The sequence below is a fragment of the Lactuca sativa genome, chromosome 4, assembly GCF_002870075.4.
Source record: "Lactuca sativa cultivar Salinas chromosome 4, Lsat_Salinas_v11, whole genome shotgun sequence".
NCBI classification, from domain to species: Eukaryota; Viridiplantae; Streptophyta; class Magnoliopsida; order Asterales; family Asteraceae; genus Lactuca; species Lactuca sativa.
In genome coordinates this window covers 368641645-368648581 of record NC_056626.2, presented here as the reverse complement: position 1 = coordinate 368648581, position 6937 = coordinate 368641645, and positions in this window count along the sequence as shown.

The following is a 6937-nucleotide window of genomic DNA, read 5'->3' as shown; positions in this document are numbered from 1 at the left end:
ACATCGCTCCTGTTGCAACCAAACTAAGACAATGGGCCTTCTTATGGCCCCTATGATTGCAATGAAAGCAAATCAGATTAGATACCGGGGTGATGGTGGTTGTAGCAGTAGAAACCCTACTAATATGACCAATCCAGCCGCACTTGAAGCAGCCAGAACTACCCACCATACACGTCCCCTCGTGCGACCTGCCGTAGTTTCCGCAGTGGTATCGCCCCTGCTAGCCCTTCCCACTCGGATAAACAACCTTGGGCTTCTTGCCCAAACCCTCAGCACTCGACACAAAATCTAGCTTCTTTTCTTCTCCATCTCCATATCAATCTCCATTTCCCTAGCCCGCGCTGTCATGTCCTCCAGTGTCTTGCAGTTGGATCGGCTCAAAAAACTGTCGAATGTCACTCCTCAACATCTCATGATACCGGGCCTTCTTCATCTCCTCATCCACCACATACTGTGGAACCAAAAGTGCCCTCTCCCGGAACATAGCGGTGATCTCAGCCACTATCTTCGTAGTCTGGCAAAGATCATGAAACTCTCGTGCCAACTGTTTCACCTTAATCACTGGTGCAAACTCAGCTCAGAATTTGGTCGAGAAATCATCACATGTCATCACATCAACAACATCATCACCCACCACATGTCCCACCTCCTCTCATCAATCTTGTGCCCTGTCCTTTAGAAGGTAGGAAGCTAGTCTGACCTTGTCCCCCTCGGGACAACGAATGGTACGCAAGGTGTTAGCAACATCTGCTAACTACCTCTTCCTCACAATCGGGTCCCTCACCTTGTGATTATCTGGAGCACCGAGTGCCCAGAGCTCCCTAAAGGTCAAAGAACACATCCCAACCAAAGCCATAACCTCTGCGGAAAGGCGCTCAAACGCTCATCTAGAATCTCTAAAATACCCTCCTTGACCAAGTCAAAGATCACATGAGTCCGCTCAAGGATACTACGCGTAATCTTAGAAGAAAAAAAATCCCTCGTTTGGTCGTCTAGCTGCCAGACTCCAGATCCTGAGCTCGAGCCCTCCCCAGCACCAGAACTGCCAACAGGTCTGTCTCGCAATGTCACCATACTGAAAATAGACCATACAAACCACCATAATGCGCATCAAAATATATACATCGAGGGATCACAAAATCACAAGCTTCCTGGTTTCATTGTAACTCTCCCTGAATCGAGTACAGGCCCATACTACCTTCCACATCTATCTGTACTTTCCTCAAGGATTGTCTTGACTCCACCAAGTCACTTATATTCATACAATTCCCCTCACAGATAAGGCTCCCAACACTAGATTTTATGCTAGGTTTTCCTAGGGTAAACCCCACACCACTTTCCGCCATCAGTTGTAGAAGGAATTCCCACCAACTTCCTCTAACCAGCTCACGAATACAATTACATATTACTAAAAACCAAATAAATCTTCAAATGAGAGGTCTCACACTATAACAGTTGGACTCAAGCAAGAGTTGCACAATAGGGTTAAAACCTAACCTTATAAACTTATTTAGTTCTCATAATATGTAACTTAGCATATTCACTTACTAGTTAGCTAAAGCTAGTTAGAAATCCTTTAAAGCACAAAGCAGCTAGCATTCGGGCATCAAGTAACCAGGAACAAGAATCATCTAGTCAGACCATCCTATCACTGACTGAACAATACTAGCATTCAAGTCTACAAGCTCATACAATCGGCATACGAGGCATCTCTCCTATTATTCTATCATGCAAAAACTGAGCAGATCCTTAGCCCTATCTAGCATGCGATTCACAGATTCACAAATCAAAGCATATCAGATATCATGTATGGGTATTTTGGGAAAACTTACTTGAGCTTGGCTAATTGCATGCACCACACCTTTTCTTATTTTATAAAAACTCTACCAAATCCTCAGTTTGAATTTATTAAAATTCATATTTCTTTTTGAAAAACTCTACCAAATCCTCAGATTGAATTTAGAGACACCCGAGAGTGTGCCCGAATCCCTCAAACCAAGGCTCTGATACCAATTTGTAACAACCCAACAATATGGTCCAAAATTACATTTAAAACTAAATAAAACGGTTTTCCAAAACATTATCCATACAACCCAAATGAAAATAAGTATATCAACATTGTAACAATCAAAGTGATATCTCAAAAGCGGAATCCATGTGGTGTGTGTGATGCAGTCAACCCGAGCTCTTCCCCTTGGAACCAGAAGTACCTAAAACATAAAATGAAACTTGTAAGCACAAAGCTTAGTAAGTTCCCTAAGATACCTCATACCAAACATATAACATATAACATGCCCTGCCCAAAGAGTATAACAGGCCCCACCCTAACTCTCACAATGGGCCCCGTCCACTGAGTATAACGGGCCCCGCCTTTACCCGCATAACAGGCCCTGCACAATAAGTATAAGGGGCCCACCCTAACTCACATAATAGGTCCCACCCACATACAATTCATACTACATAACAAGTAATAGCATACAGGTTAATCATCGGGCCCCACCCAGTAAGCATACAAGCATATACACATACTAGTATCACACAAATAATGAGCATTATAACATAACAGATCATGGGTCGGCATTAGTGTTTTCGATCCGCTCCACATGGTGAGGAAACTCACCTCGACTGCTGAATCTCACTGAAAAATCCCTGGTGACTGGTCCAACGAATCCCCAAGCTAAACAATACCATAACAACAACCAATTAACATTTGGATTCCAATCCATAACCATAAGTCCATACTTGGGGTAAAAAGACCATTTTACCGCTAACCTAGTTTGGTCCACGACTAAGGCCCAAACTCACAATCTAAAATGCCCAAATGCCGAATAATCAACCAAGGCCCAATTTTCCAAATTGGGGCCAAACCCCTTACATGGGCCTTACCCTAAAGCCCAACCATTTTCCTAGTCTAAAACACTTACACTTAGATGGCCTAATAAGAACTCAAACACCCAAGCCCAAAAAGGAAGCCCAAACTCGAAGCCCAATATGAAAAATCCCACCTGACTGAGTACGCGGGGCATACTCAGTTGTACGCTAAGTGTAGACGCTATTTGGCTTGTATGCTATGCGTACAGACTTGTACGCCCAGCGTACTCATCCATTAAACAAAACTCTTCATTAAGCTCTTAATGCTTAAGTCCAGAAGTCCAAAACACATATCTAAGTCCTAATAAGTGTCTAGAACCATAAAGTCACTGACTTGGTGACTTTGCATGCTCCAAAAGAACTCAACTTCAAGATATAGCATTATACTTTCACCAAATAGACACAATCTCATGCATGGGGGATTCTAAACCCTAAAGATGACAATTCTATGAATCTAGAACCTCAGAAACACCGAAAGTGACGACTCATAGCTCCTGGAGTGGTATCAAACCACTAGATCTCATTGGGCCAAAAGGGACCAAAAAGGAAAAACTTGCATATAATAGATCTGAGTCGTAAATAAACAAGATCATAACTTTATACCTCAAACAAGCTGGAAATAAAGCAAATGATAAAGATCAACAAGGTCTTCCTTGATCCACTACCTTGCCAAACTTCTACTTTTTGAATACGGACAAAAACACACCAAAATGGACACAATGAGCTCAAAACACAAAGGACAGGCTTAGGGTTTTGAATGCGATGCTAAAGGGTCAGAAGAGGCTGAGAAATAAGGGTTTCATAATCCATAAAGATGAATATAGTGTCCAACCCCGAAATTATGGGTTTCATTAAGCACATGTACTGTAACGCCCGTAGATTAGGGCTAGTCAATTTAGAGACAATAAACGTCAAAAATGACTTTTTGATAGAAGATTATTTAGGATGAATAATCCTAACTAAGTTGTAGTATATGTTACAAGGTTTCCGTGCATATAAAGAACGCCAAAATCCGAGTTATAACGAAGAAGTTATGACTTGTTGAAGTTTCGCGACAGAACCGGCACAACGCTGAATGACGTAAAAAGTGAATTCACGTTAGAGTGATATTTAGCCTTAGCGATCTAAACGAGAATCGAAGATCTCGTTGTTAGTAGCGAAACGACGAAAAGTTAGGCAAGAACGGGCGTCGGACGAAGAAGTTATGAATTTATAACGAAATTTTCTGTCCCGACCTATTAAAAATAAATAATAAAAAAAAAAGTCAAAATTAGCCGACGGAGTCTAAACGAAAGTCGTAGAGCGTAGTCTCACCTACGCGTGAATATAAAGAACGTCGAAAACAGAGTTCGTATGAAGAAGATATGAATTTTCGAAGTTTATTAATGAATTAATAATTAAATTTAATTATTAAATTCCGGTATTATCCGAAGGCGAGTCATCGGACTCATCCGAAGTACGCCCCGCGTACAGCGAAGCATGACGACCTTCGCACTCGAGTTCTTCGGATGACGCATGCGGTGACGAATTCGGACGCGTACGCCCCGCGTACTCCGAGGCTCCAGCCTCCTATAAATAGGATGCGAGGGCAGCCGGTTCTTTTATTCATTTTCTCTCTTCTCTCTCCTGTTTTGCATCGATTTGCGTGCCAGAAATACCCCGAAGCCCCGGTATTATTCTCGAGCCCCGAAGCAAGTCCCGAGATCCCGAAGATCCCGAGAAGTGCGGTTCCCGAGCCGAAGCTCTGCCCGCGAGAAGTTCGATTTTTGTGGAGATCTTCCAGATCTACCGAAGAATACTACTTCTGCAAGTCGTAGTGCTGTCCGATCATCTTCTGATCAAGTGAGTGTATACTACCTTTCATAAACACGATAATAATACAAGTATGGTTTGAGTGTATTAAGTATATTGTTGTTTATATGTGTGAGTGTGTAGTTACTTTCTTCTAACTCATAAATATGAAGTATTTGCTATGAAATACGTGCTATGTGTTTACATGTTATTTGTCTATTTGAGATGGGCATGGAAATTGGAGTTTTATACAGGTGTTAAATGATTTAAACTGTGTAAGTATTTATATCTACAAAATTGTTGGGTAGAACATAGGTAGATGGAATAGTTGGTGACTATGGAGTTAGCGCTTATTGTATAAACCTTGGCGACGATGTGACTTCGTGCCTATTTGATGAACCTTGGCAACTATGGAGTTAGCGCTTGTTGAGTAAACCTTGGCAACTATGGAGTTAGCGCTTGTTGAGTAGACCTTGGCGACTATGGAGTTAGCGCTTGTTAAGTGAACTTTGGTGACTATGGAGTTAGCGCCGGATAACTATGGATTTAGCACTTGATAAATAAGCTTTGGCAGCAATGGAATTCGTGCCAAATTCCTTATGAATAAATGAATGAAGGATAGTTGGTTCTTAGGGTAAAACCTTAAGAAGATAATGAGGATGGGTAATTGGGTTGATTGTTTGCTGATTACATATAATAATTATATTATTGTGGGTTGAAAACCCTATATGCTCATCAGGTTCCCAAGCCTGACCCACTCAGTTTTCTTTTCATTACAGGTAATTGTACAAGGGTATAAGTTGGTGGACTTGACGAGAGATTTTGGATTATAGATCAGTAGTTGAATAACTATTGTAAGGTCTATTTTATATTGTTTATGCTTTTGGTCTGTAACGAACATGACATCCCGAGTTTTTATTATTTAATGAAAATACATTCTTTTCGAGAAATGTTTTGATAAATGGTTATCATATTTTATTTTGGGAACAAATTCCGCAACCGTTTTCTTTAAACGATCACTCTGATTTATAAAACAAAACATAAACAAATCGGTTTTTTCTGGCCGTGAAATTGGGGATGTCTATCGTGACTAAGGATCTAATTTCACCTTATTCGGTGTATAGATAAAAAATGGTGAGAACGAGGAGTGGTGTTGGAAATGCTGATGAAAACAGGAATCAAATACCGGTAATTGAACAAATACCTGTTGTAGCAGCAGCGCCTGAACCAATGACAATGGCCGGAGTTCAATTGATGATCCAGGCAATGTTGAATAATCAGATGGAAGAAACCAGACGTCTGATCAGGCAGAATCGCGAGGAATTGTCAATTCAAGTTGAAGAGCCCGAAGTAAATGGAGGGCAGTCTGAAGGAGGAAACTACAATGGGACTGTTGGTCAAGCCAACCCACCAATAGTTCGCCAAAACAACCAGGATAGAGGAAATGATGGACGTGGATGCAAGTACAAGGATTTCATGGCATCCAAACCACCATGTCTTTCTAGGAGCCCGACACCGGTGCAAGTCATGGACTGGATCTCCGAAATGGAGACAATGTTTGAAAGTTGCGAGTGTAGCAACAGACAGAAGACCGCTCTTGCAATCCCTTTGTTAAAATCTGGAGTATTGAGCTGGTGGAAGTTACTGGCTGGTTCGATGCCCAAGGGGGAAGCTAGCAAGATGTCTTGGGAAGAATTCGTGGTGCAACTGAAATTGCAATACTGCTTTGAGCAAGATCTTCTGGAAATCAACAATGAGTTCCAGAATCTGAAGAAAGGAAAATTGAGCGTTACTGAATATGCTACGAGCTTTACGGAGAAGATGAAGTTTATTCCACACCTAATTCCAACTGAGCTTTCCAAGGTCAACAAGTTTGCCAATGGATTACTAGTGGACTTTGGTCCGATAGTCAAACAAGCAACCACTCTGAAAGCCGCCATCTGGGCAGCCAAGAATGTTGAGACCCAAATAAAAGAAAAGGGTTTGGAAAGAGCTGAAGTTGGAGAGAAAAGAAAGCGTGAAGGATCTTCAATAATCGACAAAGAAAGTGAATTCTTGAAATCTGGGGGAAGAGATGAAGCTAAGTGGTGTGAGAAGTGTAAGAAGAAACACTTCGGGAAATGTAGCGAGCAGATGACTTGCTACAAATGTGGGAAGATAGGGCACTACGCCAACAAGTGCGCACCTATCAAGAAGGTGTGCTATAGGTGTAACGAAGAAGGTCATATTTCTAAAGACTGCCCACAGAAAAACACACCTCCACAGCCAAGGGCAT